The 26,520-nt window shown below is 44.2% G+C and overlaps 10 non-coding genes across 10 annotated transcripts; 9 read left to right on the forward strand and 1 right to left on the reverse strand.

Moving 5' to 3' along the window:
* The first annotated feature begins 2,492 nt into the window (after positions 1-2,492).
* Positions 2,493-2,565, forward strand: Trnav-aac (transfer RNA valine (anticodon AAC)). Its single transcript has one exon. It is a non-coding gene; the product is annotated as a tRNA-Val (tRNA).
* Positions 2,566-2,770: 205 nt separating this feature from the next.
* Trnaa-agc (transfer RNA alanine (anticodon AGC)) lies at positions 2,771-2,843 on the forward strand. Its single transcript has one exon. It is a non-coding gene; the product is annotated as a tRNA-Ala (tRNA).
* A 917-nt stretch (positions 2,844-3,760) lies between these two features.
* On the forward strand, positions 3,761-3,833 carry Trnav-cac (transfer RNA valine (anticodon CAC)). The gene has a single exon. It is a non-coding gene; the product is annotated as a tRNA-Val (tRNA).
* A 5,409-nt stretch (positions 3,834-9,242) lies between these two features.
* On the forward strand, positions 9,243-9,315 carry Trnav-aac (transfer RNA valine (anticodon AAC)). The gene has a single exon. It is a non-coding gene; the product is annotated as a tRNA-Val (tRNA).
* Positions 9,316-9,511: 196 nt separating this feature from the next.
* Positions 9,512-9,584, forward strand: Trnaa-agc (transfer RNA alanine (anticodon AGC)). The gene has a single exon. It is a non-coding gene; the product is annotated as a tRNA-Ala (tRNA).
* Positions 9,585-19,642: 10,058 nt separating this feature from the next.
* On the forward strand, positions 19,643-19,715 carry Trnaa-agc (transfer RNA alanine (anticodon AGC)). The gene has a single exon. It is a non-coding gene; the product is annotated as a tRNA-Ala (tRNA).
* An 863-nt stretch (positions 19,716-20,578) lies between these two features.
* On the forward strand, positions 20,579-20,651 carry Trnav-cac (transfer RNA valine (anticodon CAC)). Its single transcript has one exon. It is a non-coding gene; the product is annotated as a tRNA-Val (tRNA).
* A 4,033-nt stretch (positions 20,652-24,684) lies between these two features.
* Trnav-aac (transfer RNA valine (anticodon AAC)) lies at positions 24,685-24,757 on the forward strand. The gene has a single exon. It is a non-coding gene; the product is annotated as a tRNA-Val (tRNA).
* A 233-nt stretch (positions 24,758-24,990) lies between these two features.
* Positions 24,991-25,063, forward strand: Trnaa-agc (transfer RNA alanine (anticodon AGC)). Its single transcript has one exon. It is a non-coding gene; the product is annotated as a tRNA-Ala (tRNA).
* A 789-nt stretch (positions 25,064-25,852) lies between these two features.
* Trnai-aau (transfer RNA isoleucine (anticodon AAU)) lies at positions 25,853-25,926 on the reverse strand. Its single transcript has one exon. It is a non-coding gene; the product is annotated as a tRNA-Ile (tRNA).
* Positions 25,927-26,520: the final 594 nt, after the last annotated feature.

The following is a 26,520-nucleotide window of genomic DNA, read 5'->3' on the forward strand; positions in this document are numbered from 1 at the left end:
GGCAAAGATAGGCAAATTCCTGTGAGTTCAAGGCCAGCCTGGTCTACAGAGCAAGTTCCAGGACAGGATCCAAAGCTACAGAGAAACACTGTCTTGAAACCTCCCCTCAAAAATATATATTTGAGACATGGTTTCACTGGACAGCTCTGACTGGCCAGGATTTCACCATGTAGACCAGACTGTCCTCAGACTCAGAGAGATCTACAGCCCACTCCCTTCAACCCTGACTCCTTCTCAGTGTGCCCTGCTCTCTCAGTGTTGAGATGAAAGTTATGTGCCACCACACCAGACCCAATTAAGATCTTCATTGCTTATTTCATGGTATTTATTTATTTGTATTTTTGGATAGGATATCACTGTGAAGCTCGGGGTAACCTCAAACTTCAGATTCTCCTGCCTCAGGCAGACCTGGGAATACAGATGTGGCTGCTGGAATAGGGGAAGTTGATGAAGAAGGCCAGCCTCTTTTCTTGAAATCTTCAAATATATATATATATATATATATATATATATATATATATATATATATGTGTGTGTGTGTGTGTGTGTGTGTGTGTGTGTATGTGTGTGTGTGTATATATGTATATATATATAGAGAGAGAGAGAGAGACAGAGACAGAGACAGAGAGGCAGGAAACTGACAAGCAAAAGTATTCACTTAAAAAGCTCAAGTGCATGCTGGGTAGCAGAATGGCAACCTCAGGTGGGGACTGAAGAATCTAAAACACTGTAGAATGGACAAATTCAGGGAAACTGTAGCATCAGCACAAACACCAGTGGCGTTTCTAAACACTAGCAACAAAATCCCTGAAAGTTTAAAAATACTCCATTTACATAGTTACAAAATAAAAATAATGCATTTATCCAGCAGGCTGAAAACTATAAGACCTTTAAAATGGCATAAAATCAGTGAAAGAAACAATAGTACTTTCAGAAAAAAAACAGTAGACTCATTTTACTATCTGATTCAAAAATAAATATATCCTACAAGGTTATAGTAACCCAAACACTATGATACCGACATTAAAATCATGTGTAGACCAACAAAACAGAATAGAGAATCCAGAAATCCATGAATATATACTCAGTCCATTCTTCAAAAGGTTGTTCAGACACAGCTGGAGGAGGCGAAGTATCTGGGAAGGATTTGACTCATGGCTGCAATCCCAACACTCAGGAGTCTGAGGTTGGAGGATTGACAAGAGGTTTGAACAGGCTTGGGCTATACAGTGAGTTCTAGGCCAGCTCGGGGTTGTAGGGTGCAACCATCTCCAAGAAACAACAAAACAATAGCATAACTAAACGAGAAGAAAAATGTGAGGGCACACAGGGAAAGAACGCTTTCTCCAGGACACAGTGTTCAGATAACCGGATATCTGCATGCAGAAGAATGGGATTGAGTGCATCTCACACAGCAGATGCAAATACCAAATGTATTGAAAACTTAAATGTAAGACCTGAAACCATAGAACTCCCAGAAGAATGTAGCGGGAAAACACGATGGCATGAGTCTGGGTGAGATTTTGGGTGTATTTTTAAAGCATAGACAGAACGCACACGCTTCTTACCCTGAAACACAAGCTTCTGCACAGAGAAGTAAGGAACCAGCAGAGCCTCGGGCGCCAATGGAGTGGGGGGAAAGCAGGGACAATCGCTCATCGGATGAGGATTTGCTGTCCACATGCACACCAAGCACCACAGTTGGAAAACAAGTAGCCTGACAAAGTGGGGCAAAGGATCAGAATGAGCACGTTTCAAAGAAGACAAATGACAAACTGACCACTGAAAACGTGCCCAGTCCTTGGGCGACCAAGGAAACAAGAATCAAAGCCCTGTGAGGTACGCCTCACTCCTGTCCTACCAGGAAGAGAAAAGAGAAAAGAACTGGTGATCCTGAGGCGTGGAGAAAAGAGGATGCTTGCTCAGTTTTGATGGGAGGTAAATTATTGCAGTCGTTAAAGGCGCTAGCCTGAAAAGTCCTTTAGAAATTTAGGAATAGGGCACACCGCCAGGCTTGGCTCACTCTTGCTCTGTCCATGGTAAGAATCCTGTCTTCTGAGACACAGGCTCTTCCACAGTCTCAGAAGGATTATTCCCAACAGCCGAGATACGGAATTAAGCTTCTGTCCGTCAGGACAGATGAAAACAGCAGATAAACATGGAACGTTAGCTACTCAGCCTTTTATAAAGCGGCTCTGTCATTTGCAACAACTGGAATGAAGCTGGGGACACGGTGTCCAGTGAGGTGAACCAGCCACTGAGGGACAAATTCCACAGAACTTCACTTATAGTGTGGAATCCGAGTGCTCAGCTGGCAGCGGCAGAGAAGAGTGGAGCCACTAAGGGCTGGCCATGGAGGGGGCAGGCAACTTAGTTACTTTTATTTAGCTAGCCCACGATACAAATGTAGACAACAAATACCATCACGAATCATTTACTGAGGAAATTTTTTGAATGTATCTTTAAATTAAGTAATTATCGTCTTCTAGTGAGTTTCCGTAGTGTAGTGGTTATCACGCTCGCCTAACACGCGAGAGGTCCCCGGTTCGAGACCGGGCGGAAACAAATTTAACAACTTTCGCTCACTTCTGTTTTCAGACTGTTAGCTAACTCCCTACATTTTTCAGTCGTTACTACATAAGAATCTCGGCTCTTAAGTTTTGCTTTCACTGTAATGTTTTCATGGGTCCTGGATATAGCAGGTAACTTTGTGAGGGCCAATGGGTTCAATGGGTCTCCAAGAAAGTACAGGAAAAGCTGTGAAAATATCGGGGGATTAGCTCAAATGGTAGAGCGCTCGCTTAGCATGCGAGAGGTAGTGGGATCGATGCCCACATCCTCCAGTTCGCTAAAACCACGTTTCTACTGAGGCGCCAGACATTCTGGCATTGCCATAGCATTGGAAATGTACTCAACTAAAATTAACCTCCGTAACCTTAACAACTTTCCGGCGTAAATTTCATTCCTCTTTTGAGCACACAATCATTTGGAAGTTTCCCCCCACCCACATCGTTATTCTGTGTAAATTTACCAAGTGTTCGTAAGCGTCTCTATTTGTTACTTCACTGGCCAGACATTAAGTCAGAACCTCTCCTGGGCCACCAGCCTTAGGATTTTCTCCTTATCCACGCCGTGCTGTAAGTTCCCTGCCGGCCTCTACTAGGATCTTTCTTTTCCTCGTCTGTCTCTTTGCCCCATCGACCCTGTTGCTGCAGGGCTGTTCTGCGCCTCCCTGGAGCCCTGCACTGCCACCGACGGCGTCGCCTGAACAAACTCGGCCTGAGTGGAATCCTCTCTACTGCTCTCAATTTTCCATTTCTAAGCTCTGTTTTAAAGAAAGAAAGTGTAAATCCTTTGCTTAACAGGTTGCTTTGACTTTTTGCGTCACCTGTCCGGTTCTCTCAAAAGCTCTGCAGTGTCAACAACGATCTCCTCGAAGTGTCTCCGGGTGATCAGGTTCCTTCCTTCCGTGTGATTTTCTCGCACGCGGTTCCCCTGCGATGCACGCTGTGTCTTCACCCTGGAATTCCTACACCCGCGCTTCTCCCTCCCTGAGCTCTCTCCCCTTGGCGCGCCGCCCAAACCACATTTATTAATCATCCCCCGGGGCATGTCGCCTCTCCACCATGGCTTTTATCTTTGGTTTGGTCGCCTTCCTTGCAGTTCTCTCTGTTAATGTGGATCTGTAACTTCTGGATGACACTAAAAAAATACAATGTCTATCTTGGATGGGAAAATGACAAGACCACTCACATGTTGTGTTTCCGTAGTGTAGTGGTTATCACGCTCGCCTCACACGCGAGAGGTCCCCGGTTCGAAACCGGGCGGGAACACTATCTAAAGGTCTCTTTTTTTATTTTCTTTTGACGTCTCTGAAGTTATTGGGTTTTCAATGGGGCATACACTTCCGTTCTTCTGTACCAGTTCTGTCATTATACTGAAGTATGTTTTTCGCATGCCTAATCTCTCCAGGACTTTTATCACGAATGCGTGTTACATATTGTCAAGGACCCTTTATACATCTAATGAGATGATAAAGTTTCTGATCTTTCAGTCTGTTTATGAGTGGATTATGTTTATTGATTTACATATATTGAACCATTCCTGCGTCTCTGGGGTGAAGCCTTTTGAACATGCTATGAAAAGTTTTTGATATGTTCTTGGATTCGGTTTCCAAATATTTTATTGAGAATTTTTGCATCTATATCCATAAGTGATTTTGGTCTATAATTATTGTTGTGCTTTTGTGTGATTTTGGTATCAGAGTAATAGTAGCTTTGAAAAAAAAAAAAACCTTGGGAAATGTTCCTTTAGTTACTACTTTGTGGAACATTTTGAGGAATATTGTTTATTCTTCCTTGAAGTTCTGGTAGAGTTTTGCACTGAATCTTTCTGGGCCTGGTTTGGTTTGGTTTGGTTTGGTTTTGCTTTGTTTTGTTTTGTTTGATTGGGCACTTCTATTTTACTAGAGGTTATGGATATGTCTAAATTGATCTTGACTTTGATAGCTTGTACATATCAAGATATTCATCCATTCCTTGTAAGTTTCCAATTTGGTAAAATATATGAACTATATATGAAATATGTCCTGATGATTATCTGAATTTTTCAGGTGTCTGCTGTAGTGTCCCCTTTTCATCTCTACTTTCATTAACATGGATGATCTTGTGCTTTATTTAATTTGGCTAAAAGTTTGTCGACCGTGTTGGTTTTTTCAAAGAACTAACTCATTCCATTGGTTCTCTAAATTGTGTTTTATATGTTTGTTTCTATTTCATTGAGTTCATGCTGGAGTTTGTTCTGTGACGTCTGCTCTGTGGGGTGTTATTTCTTCTAGCCATTGTCTAAAGGCTTCAGAACAACACTTGTGACCCTGGGTTACTACTATAAGATCTCTCCAGGCTTTCCGTGTAGGCATTTAGTGACTTGCCTCTTCGAACTGACTTTCTTCTGTTCATTAGGTCAGAGTATGCTGTGTTTTTCTTTTCATTCAACTTAAAAGGTATTTAGTTTCTTTTCCCTGTTTTTCATTCAGTAGTGAGTTATTCACTTCCCATAGTTTGCATACTTTCTGCTGATGTTCACATCCAGCTTTAATCCATGGTGATCAGGGAGGAGGCAGAGAGTTTTTTCAATTCTTTTGTATCTGTCGAGAATTGCTTTGTATCCTAGTACGTGGCCAATTTTGAAGCAAGTCCCATGAGTTGCTGAAAAGAAAGCGTATTCTGTAGCATTTAGCTGGAATGTTCTGTAGACGTCTGCTAGGTCCATTTGACTTGAGACGTCAACTCCAGCGTTTCACTGGTTTCTGTCTGGATGACGTGTCTGTGGAGGAAGGTGTGGAACGGAGGCCATCACCACCACTGTGTGAGGACAAATGTGTGGTTTTGCCTGTAGTGATATTCCTTTTATGAACTTGAGTGCCCTTGTGTTTGGTGCATAACTGCTCACTATTACAATATCTTCTTGGTGGGTTTGCCTTTAAAGGGTGTGGAGTGCCCTTCCCTATCTCTTCTGGTCAGTTTTGGCTAGAAGTCTGTTTTGTCTGATATTAAAATAATCACACCTGCTTGCTTCTAGGGTCCTTACGCTTGGAATTCCTTTTTCCATCCTTTTCCCTGAGGTGATATGTATCCTTGACAATGTGGCTTGTTTCTTGGAATCAGCAGAAAGACAAATTCTGTTTTCTAATCTAATTAGTCAAACTGTTAGCAATGAATAGTGTTTATTGATTTCTTGTCTTTCGTTGTTGGTGTGTGAGATTATCTCCCTATTTTGATTTCCTGCCCTGGAATTATTTTTCTCTTGTGTCTTTTTGGATGTGGCTAATCTCACACTGAAGTTTTCCTTATAATGTTTTCTATAGAACTAGATTGGGAGATGGAGATTACTTAAATTTGTCTTGTCAGGTAATGTTTTTGTTTCCCTGCTGACTGTGATTGATAGTTTTTCTGGGTATAGCATCTGTAGTCTCTTTGAGTTCTGGAACATTTTAGCCAGGTCCTACTGTCTTTAGGGTGTCCATTGAGAAGTCAGGGGTTATTCTATGGGAATGCCTTCATAGGACTGATCTTTTTCCCTTGCATTGTTTAATATTATTTCTTTGTTCTGTATATTTAGTGTTTTTGATTATTATGTGTTATAGGAAGTTTCTTTTCTGGCCCTGTCCATTTGTGTTATGTACCCTTCTTATACTTGGAGAGGCACCTCTGTCATCTTTAGATTGAGGAAATTTTCTTCTATGATTTTATTTAAAGTGTTTTCTGAAGGACAAACATAGTGTGTGCTCACTCATAAGTGAATATTAGCCGTAAAGTAAAGGATAATCATGTTACAATCCATACACCCAGAGAAGCTAAGTAACAAGGTGGGCTCAAGGAGCATGGCGGGGGGGGGGGCATGGTTCTTCTAGGAAGAGAAAATAGAATAGAGTTTTTGAGTGGACAGGAGGGAACAGGTGAGGGTAGGTATGGAGGGAGAGAGCATTGGGAGAGGTGACTGGAATTGTGGGGCATCCCTGGGGTAAGATAGAAACCTTGTGCAATGGAAACTCCCAGGAACTTACTAGGTTGACCCTTATGAAAACCCCTAGTAGTCAGAGGATACTGAACCTGAACTGACCATCTCTGTAACCAGGCAAGAGTTCCAGTGGAGGAATTGAGACACCACCCCAGTTACAAGACCGTAAATCTACAATTTGTCCTGTCTGCAAGATGTGCTGAGTAAAGATGGCACAGAACTTGTGGCAGCGGCCAACCAATGACTGTCCAGCTTGAAACCCATGCCATGAGAGGGAGTCCATGCCTGACATTGCTGGAGGGCCAGGAACCAGAGGCTGGCTAGCGAAGAGTCCTGGGATAGAATCAAACATTACTGGGGGGGGGGGTCCATGAAATGATCCCTAAGGATACCCTGCTATACTTGTAGACTGGAGCCTAGCTTAATTGCCATCAGAGATTCTTCATCCAGCAACTGATGGGAGCAAATGTGGCCAGACAGCCAGACATTAGGTGGAGCTCAGGGGATCCTCTGGAAGATGGGGAGGAAGGTTTGAGGAGTCAAGGACACCTCAAGAAAACGACCCACAGACTCAACTAACCAGGGTTCAGAGGGGCACACCAATGATCATGGCAACTCTTACAAAGGAAAGTGTTTAATTGGGGCTGATTTACAGTTTCAGAGGTTTAGTCCATTATCGACATGGTGGAAAGCATGGTAGCACACAGACACATATGGTGCTAGGGAAGGAACTGAGTGTTCCACTTCTAGATCCACAGACAGCAGAAAGAACGAGTACTAGAACTTCTGAAAGCTCAAAGCCCACCCCCAGTGACACACTTCCTCCAGTAAGGCCACGTCTGCTCCAACAAGGTCACATGTCCTAATTCTTTCCAATAATGTCACTCCCTATGAGTTTATAAGAGTCATTTTCAGGGCGCCTGAACTGTCCTTGCCCCACTAACACACTGATGATTATCTCGAATATCACCATAGAATCTTTGTCCAGCGACAGATGGAGATAGAGACTGAGACCCTCATCAGAGCAATGGACTGGGCTCCCAAGGCCCAGTTGAAAGGCAGAAGGAGGGAAAAGATGAGCAAGGAAGTCAGGACCGTGAGGGGTTGGTCCACCCACTGAGGCAGTGTACCTGTTCTAATGGGAGCTCACCAAATCCAGCTGGACCAGGTCTGAATGAGCATGTGATCAAACCGGACTCTCCGATTGTGGCTGACAATGGGGGCTGACTGAGAAGCCATTGATAAAGGCACTGGGACTTGTTTTTTTACGGCATGTTCTGGCTTTTTGGGACCCTAGTCTATATGGATACACAACTCCCTAGGCCTGGATGTAGGGGGGAGGGCCTTGGACTTCCCACAGGGCAGGGTTCCCTGCCCACTCTCAAGCAGGGTGGGAGAGGGAGGAAGGGGTGTGGGGGAGTGGGATGGGACTGGGAGGAGGGAAGGAAGTGTAAATTATTGAATGAAAAAATAAAAAAAAATTAAAAAGAGTCATTTTCATTCATATCACCACATTCATTCACCTGTTTGAGTTTTCACAGTTGTCGTTAAGGTTTTTGTTCAGATCCTTTTTAAGGTCCTTGAGCATATTCATAATTGCTGTTTTGAAGTCCTGATCTTATGCTTCCTCTCTATTGCATTTCTAAAGGCCTATTGGAGTAGATCACTGCTTTCTCCAGGAGGCATGCTGTCTTGCCTGTCCATGTAGGCAATGGAGCTATGGTATTTGAGGTGTTTCTTGGGGTAGATATCTGATCTTGTCCCTGCCGAGTGGGTGTTCTGTTCCTTGGTTGTTGTTGCCCATTCTGGATCCTAGGCAAGGGTGGCAGCTGTGGGGTTGCTGGTAGAGAGAACATCTGCAGGTTGGTACAAAGGACTGTAGGGAGACAGGCTATGAGGAAAGAATCAGTGGGGTAATGGGAAAGAGCTAGGGGACCGTGTACCTCCACAAAGAGGCGAAGCCCCCAGGGTGGAGTAGGTAGGCTGAAATTGTGTTTCAGCCCAGTGTGGTCACTGGGAGTCCCCGGTAAAAGGGGTTTCTGTGTGTCATCAAAGGAGGGGAAGGCTCTGAGGATCCTCAGTAAAGAGTGTGTTTACGTGTATAGGTATTTGCATGCAATACCCCGTGTAGCCAAAAGAGGGCGACAGAACCCTAATACTGAAATTAAAAATGCAGATGAGCGCCATGCGGGTGCTGAGAATCAAAGTATGACAATTCCTTTAGAAATTGAAAATGGAGCCACAGAGTCATCCATCCCTCTAGTGGGCGCATGGCCACAGAAGTGGGACAAGGTGTTCTGAGACATTTGCTTGTTCACAGGAATGAACAACTGACTACTGAGACGCTCACTCCTTCACATTCCCAGAAGGATAATTCCCAGAAGGATTATTCCAAACAGGGTTAATATTATAAAGTGACTCTGACACTGGAAATCAAAGAAGCTGGTTTAAAACCAAAACTTTGGTTTAAAACCAAAGAAGCATGGTGTTAAAGTGAAGTGAGCGATCCACCTAGGGACAAATTCCACGGGACTTCACTTACAGTGTGGAATCTGAGTTTAGCTGCCCCTAACAGAGTAGAGTGGGGCTACCAAGGGCTGGGCATGGAGTAACCTTTGTTACTAGCCCATGATACGACTATATACAACAAATATTATCAAATCATTTACTAAGCAAGTTTTTAATGTATGTCTCCAAATCAGGAAACGCCCATGTTGTGAGGGGTTTCCGTAGTGTAGTGGTTATCACGCTTGCCTAACACGCGAGAGGTCCCCGGTTCGAAACCGGGCGGAAACAGGAGTTTTTCTCGCTTTCTTTTCTGCTCTCAGCTCACTACTCCTTACACTTTTGAGTACTTACCATTTAAGAATTTCGGCTCTTTGGTTTGTGCTTTGACTGGCTGTCATTCTTTCCTGGATATAGAGGGAAACTTTGTAAGGACCAGTGGATTCACTACACATAAAAGAAAGTACAAGAAGAACTTGAAAACCTAGGGGAATTAGCTCAAATGGTAGAGCGCTCGCTTAGCATGCGAGAGGTAGTGGGATCGATGCCCACATTCTCCATTTGAACCCTTAGTTACTCTTTTGGTTGCTGAGGACTAGAAGTGCATTTTGGGCTAGTTGATCTACCCTTTGCTGTCGTACTGAAAATATAAACTTTGGGGCTCCCTTCAGCACCCAGTCTTCTGCGCATCCAACAAATACTTGAGTCACAACCTCTTCTGTGCGAAGCTTAAGTACTTTCCCCTTAAACCACCACATCGTGCCTACTTTGCTTTAAGTTCTCTGGAATCTTTTGCCAAATCTACGGCGTTGGTGTGGGGGGTGGGGGTGTTCTGTGCCTTCCAGGCAGGAAACTTCTCACCTCTCTGCGCTGCCACCTACAGACAGCATCGGGTGGACAAACCTCCCCTCGGCCTGAGTGGGACTTAGTCTCGGTTTCCCATTTCTGAAATCTGAAAAAATGGGAATTACATTGCTCTGGTCATTTGAGCCACCTGCCTGGGTTCTCTCAAAAGCTCTCCAGCGTCGACAACGGTCTCCTTGAAGTGTCCCCGAGTGTCCGAACTCTTCCATCCTCCTTCCTTCCCTGTGTTTTACACGCGCGCGATTCCCCCAGTGATGCACCACTGCTTCTCAAAGCCGGAATTTCTATACCTGTCCTTCTCCCTCGGCTGGGTTCTCTCCTTCGCTGTGCCGCCGATGACGCATTTCTTATTCCTTCCCAAGGCCAGGATCTCGCCTCCCCTTTTCCACGGTTTTTATCTCTACTTTGGTTGCATTCCTTGCAATTCTCTCCCTTAATGTAGATCTGGAACTTCTGGGTGGCACTTTAGCAGGGACACAGTGTCTGCCTTGGATTGTAAAGTGACCAAATGAGGTGTTTTGTGGTGTTTTCTTCCTGTAGTGGCTATCATGCTGGCTTCACAGGTATTGAAGTTCCCAGTTCGAAACTGGTCGGAAATAGTAGTCTTTGTTTTTTTTTTATTTGTTTGTTTGTTTTGCTTTGGTTTTGTTTTGTTTTGTTTTTGCCTTTGCCTTTGCCTTTGCCTTTGCCTTTGCCTTTGCCTTTGCCTTTGCCTTTGCCTTTGCCTTTGCCTTTGCCTTTGCCTTTGCCTTTGCCTTCTCAGATTCCCAAGGGAACACATACCCACTTTTCTTCACCAATTCAAAGGCAGCGGATACTCTGTTCTCTTCTAAGAACAAGGAAAGGAAGCCAGGCCATTCCACCGCCACCAGGAATTTGTTGGCTCTCCAGGTTCTTTTCCCCTCCTCCCTCTCCCCTCCCCCTCCCCCCTGCCGTCCATTTCCCTCTCCTCACTTTTCTGTTTCTCTGGATCTGAAAGCTTTTGAGCAGACTGTCTATGAGAGTTTTGGCCTGTGTTTTGGCACTTGACAGTCAAACGAATGAATAGCACTACTGTAAATAAAAAGGGCCAAAATCATTATAGTATGGGGGGGGGGGTCAGCTCAAGAGGTAGAGTTTATTGTGCATGCCCACATCTTCCAACTGTTTTGTCGCATTTGAACCCCTAGATCTCTCTGTGCGTTTATTTGAGTCCATCGTTCTCTTGGGATAATAAGAACATTCTGGAATTGGGTAGAGGTCGCATTGTAAATATACTTAACAACAGTACGTTAAGGACTGAAAATGGGCCTTAAGCCATCACCCTCAAAGCATAATAAACGTTGGAACTCGCTTCAGCACAGTCTCCTGCGTTGTTCTCCATCCGGATCACGCCCTCGTTATTCTGTGCGTTTAACAAATGTTTGTTAGCGTCTCTCTTTGCTCCTTCTCTGGCCAGACATAGACTCAGAATCTCTTCTGTGCCGCCAGGATTCGAATTTTCCTCTTAAACCTCCACAGCGTGCTTCGTTGCAAGTACTCTCCCTGCCTCTCTTTAATCTTCCATTTTTTCATCCACCTTTTACCCGCTCTTCCGCGTTGGTGGGGGTTGTTCTGCGCCTCACAGGCAGGGAGCTTCCCACAGTCCTGCATTGACACCGACGACGTCGGGTAGACAAAGTCCCACGCGTCTTGAGTAGGTAGGACGCAGCTCCCTCCCTCACTGATCTCAACTTCCAACTTCTCTGAGAAAAAATCTACACTCACTTTGCTAAGATCATTTGAGCCACCTGCCTGGGTTCTCTCTAAAGCTCTCCAGCGTCAATTGCTTTCTCCTTGAAATGTCTCCGAGTGTCTGAACTCTTCCATCCTCCTTCCCTCCCTGGGTTTTACACGCGCGCGATTCCTTGGCGGCAACGTTTTCTGTCTCTACCTTCAGAAGGCAGTGCGGAATGGCCTACACTTTTGCCCTGTCCTGGCTTCTGCCGGAAGTTCGAACTGGGATTCCTTTTGACATTCCTAGTCTGAAATGCAACCTCTGAACCCACCAAGGACACCTCCATCACGGCGAAGTTGGAACATTCTGAGTGGACCCCTTGAACCCATATGTCTTGCGTGGACTATCTAATCCGAAAGGTTATCCGTGGGCCATCCAGAAAATAGACGGACTTTCTTTTGCTCCAGAATCTGGAATGATATCGAGGCCAGTTGGGTGTTTGTTTGTTTGTTTGTTTGTTTGTTTGTTTGTTTTTCTGGAAGGATGAAGCAGACAAGCCTTGCCTGGCCCATCAGTAGAAGACTCGCTCTAGTTAGCAGCGTCTGGGAACAGAGTGGCAAATCCGAGGCCTTAAAACAGGGGACCAAGGACAGCGACTTTTAGGCTACGCCTGGGGGGGGGGGGGGGAGAATGGGTGCTGGGGGGAAGGGGCGGGGAAGGGAGAGTTAAGGGTTCTCAGTTAATCTGCAGATTTACATCTGCACCTCGACTCCTCACGTGGGAAATCTCCCAGTCTACATAAATAAGGAAACAATGCCTGGGCACAGGACTCAGTGTCTGCACAGGGCTCATTTGCCTGTTCCTCTGCTCAGTGATGTGGCCGGCCTGCACACACGCAGTCCAGTCCAGGAAAGACCTGCTGGGTCTGGAGCTGAACAATTTGCTCTCTTCCCTCCAGAAGTTATGACGGCAAGCACATACTCAGCCGAGGAGAAGGACGTCCTGCAGTCTAGACCCGAATGCCAACCTGGTCTGGAACTGCCTTGGCAGAGTTCCAGAGCGATAGAGCTCTCCAGCTCTGGGGCGGGAGAGAATTACCAGGAGCCCAGTCTACATTCGAGGCTGTGGAGGTTGGTAGGATAGATATTTGGTGTGTTAGTGGGTGAGTTACTGTGGAGACCAGGCAATGACAGATGGGTTGGTACAGCAAAAAAAATCATTATTACATACTCAACCTGTTGCCCAATTCAGGCCTTGCCACTTCCCAACTCTGAGACCCTGAGAAAAATACTCAGTTTTCCTGAGCCTTCATTGCATCAGGAAAGGACAGATGTGCCCAAGTTCTTTTGTTGCCAAAATGCAGCTGGACTCCGTGAAATAAATCCAAAGTATCTTTTAGCGTGAGTAAGGGCATATGGAACTGAAAACCCTAAGTTATTTAAAATTGTAAGGGAGAAATTTGTAGATGTGTAGACCCAGATGGAAACAATGGCACAACAGGATGGTGTGCACAGAGCACAATCTTGAGTATTATTTACTTGCTCTTCAGGGAATGGAGAACCCCCTGTGTTACTTTTCAACAAAGGAGAGCAGGAAGGAAAGACTTCTGAAGCAAGAGAATGTCAGAGGATTGAAACAAGTAGGAGGCAAGGGGCAAGGGGCAATTGTAACTGTTCCTCTCCCTCAGCTCAGAGGGTCTTGTTTAGATGAAAACCAGAGGGATGCGGATGCCATCATTCTGTGTATGAGATGCTTCAGATTCAGCAGCAGCTGACATGGTGCAATTTCCAAGTGATGTTATGGTCTTTAAAACCTGCAAGTGGATGCAGGGTGCTTGGTGACTCAGACTCAGTATTTCTAATGTGAAGCTGCTGATGGGAGGGGCTATTTGATGCAACCTCAGGTCTGTCAGTCTCCTCACCAGAAGACCCTGAAGTCCATCCTCAGAGGAAGGAGGCCTCCTTTTCTACCCAGGCTCTATTAGTTGCTTGTGTTGATGGTGGGTGACAAGGAAGGACTGTGGAGAATTCTGAGTCTCATCTGAAGAAATACAATCACAACTGCTGATGGTGATCATAACGACATCAACTCCTGGTTGTTTGATGAGGTGGGTAGTGAGGAGAGTCAGGCTACACTGGGCACTGCAAGAATATATTTGCTCTTCCTTCCTATTGTGTGATGGAGCGAGCAGGGCAAATCCCTTCTCAGCTTGGTGCTCTGAAGATGCACGGCTGCAGTTAAGGCACAGAGAGGGATGTGTGTTCCTTCTCTCATTTATTCCTCTAACAATGGATCCTGGTGATCTACATTGTACAATGGTTGCTATGGTTGTAATGTTTCAAAAGTAAAGAAAATTAAAAAATATTTGAGAGCTGGGTTGATTAACTGAGGCTTTTCCTGAGGTCCTGATGAGGGAGGAGAATGTAACTCCCTCTATAAACCACCTCGACTTCTCCATATCGAAGGGTTATCTTCAGCAATATGGCTTAACCATCGGGGGGGGGGGGGGATAATCAATGCCCTTGGCAGAAGCCTGTGATGTTTGAAGGTTTCCATGGGACCCCTTAGGCTAATGTCTCAACAAAATGCAAATTAGTCTTGGTCCTGGAGATTTTACTTGGTGTCATTGGATGTCTAGTTTGGGTACTGTCTCCTTCATTATTGGTGACTCATTTAGATTCTTTTCATTGTATGAGTATATTTTAGGAAGCTTCTGCAGTAGTAGGTTTCCATATGGTTGTTCAAATGGCCTTTACTGTTAGTTGTCCCTCCCCATATACCCTCCTTATCTTCTGTCCAACTACCTAGTGTATCTTCCTATTCTAGCTTCCTCTTGTCCCCCTGCATTCTATTTCCCCTTCCTTGGAAGATCTTCTCCTCTACCCTAGTCCTGTACTAGGTACCTAATCTCCGTAGTTATTCTGATTGTGGTTATTGTAGCAAACATAGCAAGCTTAAAAACAACATCCACATATAAGAGAAAACAAACACTATTTGTCTTTTGTGTCTGGGTTACCTCACTCAGGATTACTTTTTTTATTATTTAATATATTTTTTTTTTACATACCAATCCCAGTTTCCCTTACCTCCTCTCCTCCTGCTTTCCTCCTTCCCCTCACCCCATCCCCATCCACTCCTCAGAGATGGTAAGGCTCCCCTTGGAAGTCAACTAAGTTCATTGCCTCATTGTGTTCCATCACGTCATTGAGCAGGATCAAGTCATCTCCAGCCCACCCCACCCTCATGCCTAGGCTGAACAAGGTATCTCTCCATAGAGAATAGGCTCCACAAAGTCAGTTCAGGTATTACAGTCGGATCCTGGTCCCACTGCCAGTGACTCCATATACTCCCAAGCCACACCATGTCACCTGTATCCAGGGACCTACTTCAGTCCTCTACAAGCTCCCCATTTGTCAGCCTGGAGTCAGCTATCTCCCACAAGCATAGGTTAGCTGATTCTATGGGTCACTCTATCATAATCTTGACCCCTTTTCTTATATTATCACTCCTCCCTCACTTCTTTTGTACTCTGGGAGCTCGGCCCAGTGGTTAGTTGTGGATCACTACATCTGTTTTCATCTGTCTCTGGAAGACAGTTCTAACTTTTCTGGGGTTGTGGACTGTAGGCTGATTATCATTTACTTAATGTCTTGTATCCACTTATGAGTGAATACTTACTGTATTTGTCTTTCTGGGTCTGGGTTACCTCACTCAGGATGATTTTTTTTACTTCTGTCTGTTTGCCTGCAAATTTAAAGATGCCATTGTTTTTTTACCACTCAGTAGTACTCTACTGTGTAAATGTACCACATTTTCTTTAACCATTCTTCAATTGAGGGGCATCTAGATTGTTTCCAGGTTCTGGCTATTATGAATAACCCTGCTATGAACATAGTTGAGCAAATGTCCTTGTGGTGTGAGTGTGTCTCCTCTTGGTATATTTTCCCAAAAATGGTATTACTGGGTCTTGAGGTAGACTGATTTCTAATTTTCTGAGAAATCACCATACTGATTTCCATAGTGCCTATACAAGTTTGTATTCCCACCTGCCATGAAGGAGTGTCCCCCTTACCCCAAATCCTCTCCAGCATAAGCTGTCATCAGTGTTTTTGATCTTAGCCATTCTGACAGGTGTAAGATGATATCTCAGAGCTGTTTCGATTTGCATTTCCCTGATGACCAAAGATGTTGAGCATTTCCTTGAATGCCTTTCAGCCATTTGATATTCCTTTGTTGAGAATTCTGTTTAGATCTGTACCCCATTTTTTAATTGGATTATTTGATAATTCTAGTTTCTTGAGTTCTTTGTATATTTTGGAGATCAGCCCTCTGTCTGATGTGGGGTTGGTGAAGATCTTTTTCTATTCTATAGGCAGCCATGTTGTCTTGTTGACCACGTCCTTTGCTTTACAGAAGCTTCTCAGTTTCAGGAGGTTCCATTTATTAATTGTTGCTCTCAGTGTCTGTCCTAATGGGGTTATATTTAGGAAATAGTCTCCTGTGCCCATGCATTGAAGGCTACTCTCCACTTTCTCTTCTATCAGGTTCAGTGTAGTTGGATTTATACTGAGGTCTTTAATCCATTTGGATGGGGTTTTGTACATAGAGATAGGTATGGATCTATTTGCATTCTTCTACATATTGACATTCAGTTATGCAGGACCAATTGTTGAAGATGTATAATTTTTTCCATTGTATAATTTTAGATTCTTTGTCAAAAATCAAAGTTCATAGGTGTGTGGATTAATATCAGGGTCTTTGATTCAATTTCATTGGTCTCCCTGTCTGTTTTTATGCCAATAACAAGCTGTTTTCATTACTGTAGCTCTATAACAGAGCCTGAAGTCAGGGATGGTGATGCCTCCAGGTGTTCCTTTATTGTACAAGGTTTTTTTGTTATTCTAGATCTTTTCTTTCTCCATATAAAATTTAGTATTGCTCTTTCAAAGTCTGTGAAGAGTTGTGCTGGAATTTTGATGGGTATTGCATTGAATCTGTAGATTGCTTTTGGTAAGGTTGCCATTTTTATCATGTTAGTCCTACCTACCCATAAGCATGGGAGATCTTCCATTTTCTGATATCCTATACAATTTCGTTCTTCAAATACTTAAAGTTCTTGTCATACAGGTCTTTCACTTGTTTGGTTAGAGTTACCCCCAAGATATTTTATGTTGTTTGTGGCTATTATGAAAGGTGATGTTTCGCTGATTTCTTTCTCAGTCTGTTTGTCATCTGTATACAGAAAGGCAACTGATTTTCTTGAGTTAATCTTATATCCTGCCAAATTACTGAAAGTGTTTATCAGCTATAGGAGTTTCCTGGTAGAATTTTTGGGGTCACTTATGTATAGTATCATATCATTAGCAAATAGCAAATGTTTGACTCCTTCTTTTCCAATTTGAATCTCCTTGATCTCCTTTTGTCATCTTATTGATCTATCTAGGACTTTGAGTACTGTATTGAATAGATATGCAGAGAGTGGATATCCTTGTCTTGTTCCTGATTCTAGTGGAGTTGCTTTGAGTTTTTCTCCATTTAGTTTGATGTTGACTGATGGCTTACTGTATGCTGCCTTTATTATGTTTAGGAATGTTCCTTGTATCCCTGATCTCTCCAAGATTTTCATCATGAAGAGGTGTTGGATTTTGTTGAAGGCTTTTTCAGCATCTAATGAGATGATTCTATGTTTTTTTTCTTTCATTTTGTTTATATGATAGATTATATTGACAGATTTTCATATATTAAACCATCATTGCATCCCTGGGATGAAACCTACTTGATCATGGTGGATGATATTTCTGGTGTGTTATTGGATTTGGTTTTCCAATATTTAATTGAGTGTTTTTGAATCAATGTTCATGAGGGAGATTGGTCTGTAATTCTCTTTCTTAGTTGCATCTTTGTGCAGTTTGGGTATCAGAGCAACTGTAACCTTGTAAAAACGAATTTATGGCATTCCTTCTACTTCTATTGTGTGGAACAATTTGAGGAGTAGTGGTATTAGCTCTTCTTTAAAATTCTGGTAGAATTCTCCTCTGACACCACCTGGCCCTGTGGTTTTTTTGGGGGGTAGGGTTGGGAGACTTTTGATGTTGATGTCTATTTCCTCTGCAGTTATAGGTCTATTTAATTTGTTTACCTGGTCTTGGTTTAATTTTGGTATGTGTGGTACGTATCCAGAAAATTGTTAATTTCCTTTAAATTTTCCAATTTTGTGGAGTACAGGTATCTGAAATATGATCTGATGATTCTCCCAATTTCCTCAGTGTCTGTTGTTATGCCCCCCTTTTCATTTCTGACTTTGTTAATTTGGATATTCTCTCTCTGCCTTCTGGCTTAACGTAGGATTTAAGTTTTAATAATGTTTCTTTTACAAATGTGAATGCCCTTATATTTGGGGCATAGATGTTCAGTATTGAGATTTTCTCTTGATGGATTTTTCCTGTGACTAATATGAAATGTCCTGCTTTATCATTTTTGATTGATTTCAGTTTGAAGTCTATTTTGTTAGATATTAGGATAGCTCCATCAGCTTGTTTCTTAGCTTCATTTGATTGGAATTTTTTTTCCAATCCTTTACTCTGAGGTGATGTCTGTCTTTGAAGTTGAGGTGTGTTTCTTGTATGCGGCAGAAGGATGGATTCTGTTTTCATATCCAGTCTGTTAGCCTGTGCCTTTTTAGAGGTGAATTGAGTTCATTTACATTAAGAGATATTAATGACCAGTGATTGTTAGTTCCCATTATTTTTGTTTTTGTTGTTGTTGGTGGTGGTGGTGGTGGCATTATGTATATGTTTCTCTTCTTTGGAGTTTGCTGCTGTGAGATCATCTACTGCCTATGTTTTGTGGATGTAGCTGATTTTCTTGGATTGGAGTTTTCCTTCTAGTATTTTGTGTAGGGTTTGTGGCTAGGTATTGGTTAAATCTGGGTTTGTCATGGAATATCTTGTTTTGTCCTTCTATGGTGATTAAAAGTTTTGCTGGGCATAGTAGTCTGGGCTGGGATCCGGGGCCTCTTCCTGTTTGCCTGATGCCTGTCCAGGACCTTCTCACTTTCATTGTTTCCATTGGAAAATTGGAAATGATTCTGATAGATCTGCTTTTTATATGTTACTTGACCCTTTTCCTTTACAGCTCTTAATATTCTTTTTTATTCTGTACATTTTGTGTTTTGTTTATTATGTAGCAAAGGAACTTTTTTTTTTTTTTAGTCCAGTCTATTTGGTGTTCTGTAAGCTTCTTGTACTTTCATAAGCATATCCTTCTTTAGGTTAGGAAAGTTTTCTTCTATGATTTTGTTGAATACATTTTCTCTGCTTTCAGTTGAACTTCTCCTTCTTCTATCCCTATTATTCTTAAGTTTGGTCTTTTCATGGTGTTCCATATTTCCTGGATATTTTGTGTTAAGCATTTGTTGGGTTTAACATTTTCTTTAACAGGTGAATCTATTTTCTCTATTGTATCTTCATTTCCTGGGTCCATGATAGAAGGCATTTCTGATCCCTAGTTGACAAATGGGATGGAGATCTGATATGATGTAAGAGAGTGGGGGGGGGGGGTGAGTCATGGGGAGGAAAAGAGCTAGGCGACCCTGGACCTCTACAAAGAAGCAAAGTCCCCAGGGTGTGGTAGGGAGGAGGGTTTCCTCTGTTTCAGCCCAGTGTGGCCCCTGGGAGTGCTTAGTAAAAGGGCTTTCTGTGTGTCATTGAAGGAAGGCTCAGAGGCTCCACAGAAAAGAGTACAATTATTTCTGATATATGGATGTTGAGAAGCTGGAAGTTTCCAGAGTGTTGTAGTTAACACACTCGCCTAACATCAAGGGGTCTTTTGGTTCAAAGCCAGGTGGAGATAAGATTAGTGACTTTTCCTGACTTCTGTTTTTAGACTGTCAGCTCACTCCCAACATTTTTCAGCCCTTACCACATAAAAATCTCGGCTCTTAAGTTTTGCTTTGACTGTAATGTTTTCATGAGCCCTGGATATAGCAGGTAAGCTTTGTGAGGACCAGTGGGTTCAATGGGTCTCCAAGAAAAATACAAGAAAACAAGCAAAGTCGTCGGGGGATTAGCTCAAATGGTAGAGCGCTCGCTTAGCATGCGAGAGGTAGTGGGATCGATGCCCACATCCTCCAGTTTATTGTTACCTCTAAAACCACGTTTCTTTTGAGGTGCTGATTTTGGCAATGGATATGTTCTCAACTGCACTGATTTGAGGACTGAAAATTATCCTAGCTTCATAACTCCCTTGAGCATATGGTTATTCTGCGCGTTTGAACAAATGTTTGTAAGCGTCTCTATTTGTTACTTCATTGGCCAGACATTAAGTCAGAACCACTCCTGGGCCACCAGCTTTAGGATTTTCTCCTAATCCACACCGTGCTGTAAGTTCCCTGCCGACCTCTACTGGGATCGTTCTTTTCCCCGTCTGACTCTTTGCCCCCTCGACCCTGTTGCTGCAGGGCTGTTCCGCGCCTTCCTGAAGCCCTGCACTGCCACCGACGGCGTCGCCTGAACAAACTCGGCCTGAGTGGAATCCGCTCTACTGTTCTCAATTTTCCATTTCTAAACTCTGCTTCTAAAAAAAAGAAAGAAAGAAAAAAGTGTAAATCCTTTGCTTAACGGGTTGCTGTGACTCAACCGGGTTCTCTCAAAAGCTCTGCAGTGTCAACAACATCTCCCCGAGGTGTCTCCGGGTTATCACGTTCCTTCCTCCGTGTGTTTTTCTCGCACGTGGTTCCCCTGCGATGCACGTTGCGTCCTCACTCCGGAATTTCTACATCCGCGCTTCTGCCTCCCTGAGCTCTCTCCCCTTGGCGCGCCGCCCAAGCCTCATTTATTAATCTTCCCCCGGGCCACGTTGCCTCTCCACTATTGCTTTTATGTTTGGTTTGGTCGGCTTCCCCTTGCAGTTCTTTCTGTAAATGTGGATCTGTAACTTCTGGAAGGCTCTTTAGAAAGTATACAATTTCTGTTGTTCTGCTGGCCTATGCAGTGGGTTTCCGTAGTGTAGTGGTTATCACGCTCGCCTCACACGCGAGAGGTCCCCGGTTCGAAACCGGGCGGAAACAACATTGTATTTAGTGTTTTTGGATTTTTCAATGGATCCCCTTCTTTCTGGATCTAAAAACACAGAGATCCACGTGTTCTAAGGGGACACATAGAAGAACAAGCAAAGGAAGCCTGACCATCCATCCCACGGCCTCCAGAAATTTGTTGACTCTCTCCACGTTTCTTCAAAGCCCACTTCCCTCTCATTTCTCTTTTTCTTAGAGTTGTGGTTCTCAGTCTTCTTAAAGCTGAGACCCTTTAATATTGCGCTGATTCCCCAACCAGAAAATTATTTACATAGGTAATTCAAAGCTATAATTTTGCTACTGTTATGTATCATAATGTAAATGTCTTTCTCCCCCTCCCCTACCCCCCAGTTATTTTGAGCTACTCAAACACCCCCACACACACACTCCGAAATGGTCATAACCCACAGGTTGAGAATGTCTCTCTTAGCAAATGGTGTTTAAGCATAACATTTTAAGAATATTGTCTATGAGAACCTCGGCTCTGCCTTTTGGGACTTGATGACTAGCCAGGAGGCCCTGGGGGCAGGAAAGCCACTACAAATAAAAGGGACCAGAAGTCCAGGGCCCGCTGTTTTGTTACTTTTGAATCTGTCTGCTCCTTATTTCCTCCGTCTTAGTCAGGGTTTCTATTGCTGTGATGAAACACCATGACAAAAAAGCAAGCTGGGGATGAAAAAGTTTATTCAACTTATGCTTCTACATTACTGTTCATCACCAAAGGAAGTCAGAACAGACCTGAAACAGGTCAGGAACCTGAAGGCAGGAACTGATGCAGAAGTCATGGAGGGATGCTGCTTACGGACTTGTTTCCCCTCGCTTATTCAGCCTGCTTTCTAATAGAACCCAGAACCACCAGCCCAGGGATGACATCATCCGCCATGGGTTGAACCCTCCTCCCTCATTTCACTAATTGAGAAAATGCCTTACAGTTGGCTCAAGGCAGCATTTCCTCAACTCAGGCTCCGTCCTCTATGAGGACTGTGTCTTGTGTCAAGTTGACACACAAAACCACCCAGCACACTTTCCCTGTGCCATTAACTCGCCTCTCACCCACAGCTTTTATCTGTGGTTTGATTTCTTTCTTTGTGAGTCTTTCTGTTGATGTACATATGTAACTTCTGGATGGCAGCTTAGCAGGAGACTGTAACTGTCCTGGATAGTAGAGTAACAAGCTGCCCATAGAGGTGTTTTTGTAGTGTAGTGGTTGTCATGTCCACCAGGAAGACCGACTCACCAAAATGCAAAAGCAAGGTTTATTGTGTGCACAATGCAAGCAGGCAGGGACATCGTCAAAGCAAGGGGCACAGCACTGGCAAGAGGAGGTACTCCACCCTTCTAGAGGGCATTATTTAAAGGCAAAACCCAGAAAAGTCACATCAGTAGGGTGTGGAGTGACAGGTTCAATCCTGATTGGCTCGTATCTAGGGGCTTTTCAGAAATAATATTTTTGAATCTCACCTGCTGCCTGTTGGCTGATCTTCAGGTGGGGATGTTCTGCAGTTATCTATACTTTTTAGTTGGCTACCCTGTTGCTTTACCAGAAATAGCTTACACAAGACACAAGAGGGAGGTAGAGGACAAAATGGAGGAACTTTGGTTCTTCACTGGCAACCAAGAATAGCCATTACATGTAGGCCCTGATGAAACAAAGGATACAACAGGATGGTATGCACAGAGCACAATATTGAGTATCATTTACTTGCTCTTCAGGAAATGGAGAACCCCCTGTGCTGCTTTTCAACAAAGGAGAGCAGGAAGGAAAGACTTCTGAGGGAAGAGAAAGCCAGAGGACCGAAACAAGGGGGAGGAGAGGGGCAAAGGGCAATTGTAACTGTTCCTGCTCTGTTTAGACGAAAATCAGAGGGGTGTGGAAGCCGTCATTCTGTGTATGAGATGCTTCAGATTGAGCACGAGTTGACATGGTGCAATTTCCAAGTGATGCTATGGTCTTTAAAAGCTGCAAGTGGATGCAGGGTGCTTGGAGACTCAGACTCGGTATTTCTAACATGAAGCTGCTGATGGGAAGGGCTATTTGATCACCAGAAGACCCTGAAGTCCATCCTCAGAGGAAGGAGGCCTCCTTTTCTACTCAGGCTCTGTTAGTTGCTTGTGTTGACGGTGGGTGACAAAGAAGGACTGTGGAGAATTCCAAGTCTCATCTGAAGAAATACAATCACAACTGCTGATGGTGATCATATTGACATCAATTCCTGGTTGTTTGATGAGGTTGGTATTGAGGAGAGGGTTTGGATTGTACAGTTTTCATCCTTGAAGGTCAGGTGTGCCAGTTAGTAAATCTCTAACCTTCCTGTTCGCGGTGTAGTCAGGGAGACACAACAGGGAATCCTGTGTACAGAGGAATCACACAATATGGTTCCACGTTGGTGGAAACTTTTCCCAAAGAACTATTTTTGTTTAAAGAAGCTGCCATTGTATAGATTTCCATCCTTCCCCAAAGCCCCACAAAATTTTCCAAAGGAAGAGGCATGTAGAACTCCAGTTACATACAGCAAGAATCATTAAAAAGGAAAGTAGAAATTTTTGCTAGGGAAGTGTGGCCTGCAGTGTCGAAATGCTGGAACTTTGTCAAGCAGAAGAGGTGGCCATTCTCCATGCAGCCCATGCCATCTAATGCTTTCTCTCTATTGCATTTCTAAAGGCCTATTGCAGTAGATCACTGCTTTCTCCAGGAGGCATGCTGTCTTGCCTGTCCATGTAGGCAATGGAGTTACGGTATTTGAGGTGTTTCTTGGGGTAGATAACTGATCTTCTCCCTATCTGGTGGGCGTTCTGTTCTTTGGTTGCTGTTGCCCACTCTGGATCCTAGGCAAGGGTGGTAGCTATGCGGTTGCTGGTAGAGAGAACTTCTGCAGGTTGGGAGGTGATACAAAGGCAATGGAGACAGGCTATGCGGAAAGAATCAGAGGGGCAGTGGGAAAGAGCTAGGGGACCAGGTTTGGCAACAACATTCCCACAAAGTGAGGTAGGTTGGGAGAAGAGATTCTTGCCTGCAGGCTGCTACAGGATAAGAGGGGGTCTGGACAGATTGGAGTGGAGGGTGGGAATGATAGTGAAAATTGCCTGTGTCCCAGCTCAGTGTGGTCCCTGGGGGGTGGGGGTTTCATGATAGAAAGCATTTCTGATCCCTAATTGACAAATGGAATGGAGATCGGGACAAATGGAAAGTGAGTACGGGAGCGGGGGAAGGTGGGGATGGGGGAGGGCAGAGGGAAAGAGCTAGGAGACCCTGAACCTCTACCAAGTTTTAAAGTCCCCGGGATGGGATAGGGAGGAGGGTTTCCTCTGTTTCAGACCAGTGAAGCCACTGGGAGTCTTTGGTAAAAGGGGTTTCTGTGTATCATTGGATGACCCAAAGGAAGGGAAAGCTCAGAGGATCCACAGGAAAGAGTTCAATTATTTCTTATGAATATGGGTATTTGAATGTAGTGCCCAGGGTAGACAATAGATGGCGACAGACGCCTACTACTGTTAAAATAGCGATGAGCTGCCATGTGGGTGCTGAGAATCAAAGAAGTTCCTCTAGCATGACAAATTGAGAACAGCCGCAGAGTCATCCCTCTCCTGGGCACGTGGCCACCGTAGTGGAACAAGGTGTTCTGAGACATTTGTTGGTTCACAGGAACGAATCCCTGACTACTGAGACGCTGACTTCTTCACATCCACAGAAGGCTAATTCCCAGAAGGATTATTCCGGGAAGGATCAATATTATAAGGAGGTTCTGTCACTCGAAACCAAGAAGTTGAGGACATGGCAAGTGAGGTGATCGATCCATCGAGGGAAAAATTCCACAGGACCTCACTTATAACGTGGAATCGGAGTGTTCATCTGGCACTAGCAGAGCGGAGTCACCAAGAGCACGGCATGGAAGGCGCAGTCACCTTAGTTACTTTGATTTAGCTAACCCATGATACAAGGATATACAACGTACGCTATCATTAAATTATTCCTAGGCAAAGAAAGAATCTATTTCTACAAACTAGGCAAAGTGAGGGTAGAAGTGAAGTTTCCGTAGTGTAGTGGTTATCACGCTCGCCTAACACGCGAGAGGTCCCCGGTTCGAAACCGGGCGGAAACAAAGTTACTTTTGCTCACTTCTGTTTCCAGATTCTTAACTCCTTCCCTACACTTTTGAGCAGTTGTCGCAAAAGAATCTCGAGTTTTTGATTTGCCACTCGACTCCCGGCATACTTGCTTTGGCCACGAAGTAGCATCCAATTTTAGGAAAACTCATTGATTCATCTGGCATACAAGAAAGTACATGGAAAATTATCAAAACATCAGCGGATTAGCAAAAAGTATCAAGACGTCGGGGGATTAGCTCAAATGGTAGAGCGCTCGCTTAGCATGCGAGAGGTAGTGGGATCGATGCCCACATCCTCCAATTTTTAGGCTTCTTGAGAGTCACTCACACTCCACAGCAATTCTCAGGAAATGGGGGTGACTTGTGTGTTCTCTTTTGGAGCACAAATTCACGATACGACCTTTCCGAGTATCTAAGGGCTGAGAATGTGGCTAAATGCCATGGTGCTTGCCTCGTGTGGAAAGCCCAACCTAATTCAATGCCATCCCAGACATAATTAAATTTTGGAGAAATAGCAGAGGTCATCTGACTTACACTCATCTGCACGTGTCTCTGTAATGGATGGGAAAGATCACTAAAAGGGTCATCGTAAATACCACAGCATAGATCTCTGCCGAGGAGTACTTGGAGGAACAAGGCTCAGCCTCAAAACTGGCAGGAAAGATGTCTGCGAAAACACGCTTTGGACCTCACTAAGCTGTTGCACATTGGTGAATGGTTTGGGGTTCTGAACCCGGTATTTCTCAGCTGAGTCTCTAGATAGGCAGAAGGCAGGAAAGAAACAGGAGTTACCAGCCTTCTGACCCACCCAGGAAGTCAGGTGGTGAAGGGTCAGTGTGGCTGGACGGAAGGGACACTGGAGTGAATGGGACATTTTTCTGTTGTTTCCCTCTGCTTCCAGATGGATCCCATCGGTGCTTTGAGGCGACTAAAACCACAGAAAGACTCGGCAGTTGTGGGGCTGAGATCAATAAAGATGAAGTTCTTTGAAAGCGCACTGACTGAAATGACTACTACTGACTAGATTCTGCTTTGTTTTTTTGTGTTTCTGTGTTTTCAAGTAAAGGGGGAAAAAAAAGGTTCCTCACGTGGCCCGTACGGGGATCGAACCCGCGACCTTGGCGTTATTAGCACCACGCTCTAACCAACTGAGCTAACCGGCCAGCTGTCAGCCACTGCAGGTAGCAAATATTTAATTGACATTTGACATTATTTTAGGTGTTTGTTGTTGCTTTGTTATTTGTTTCATTTTTAATTTTAAAGTTTTCTTGAACCTGGAAAAAGTTATGAAACTCGTGTTGTTCCAAGTAGAAAATTTCTCTGAGCAGAAAAAAAAATTATGAACCAGTGCAAGTAATGTCACGTCGCAAAGTTTCCTGACCCGGCCACGGACAACATAGTTCCCTACTCCGGTGGCCGCCTACGATGCGACCCGCCCTTTAGCCTTCACAGAGGTCACCTCCTGTGCAGTTCTCCCTGTTGCCTTCAAGTGACAACAACCTGATAGCCTTCCCGATTTTACCGATTTCTCCTTCAATTCTCTAAAAATATTTGGATTAGGCAGTGCGCCGCTGGCCTCCGCCGGCGCGCGTCTCTACTTGGTCGTTAAGGCATCGATCGCTCTAGTCTTGCAGATCAGGCACTCGAGGCCGGGTAGGGGTTCGTGCCCGGGGAGCCTGCGCTGCTCGCGGCTGGCAGGTCTTTGTCTTTCTGGCCACTGTCGCGGTCCGCGGTGTCCTGCGGGACGAGTGAGTCCA

Source organism: Myodes glareolus, chromosome 14 (genome assembly GCF_982192425.1).
Source record: "Myodes glareolus chromosome 14, mMyoGla1.1, whole genome shotgun sequence".
In the NCBI taxonomy this organism is placed as follows: domain Eukaryota; kingdom Metazoa; phylum Chordata; class Mammalia; order Rodentia; family Cricetidae; genus Myodes; species Myodes glareolus.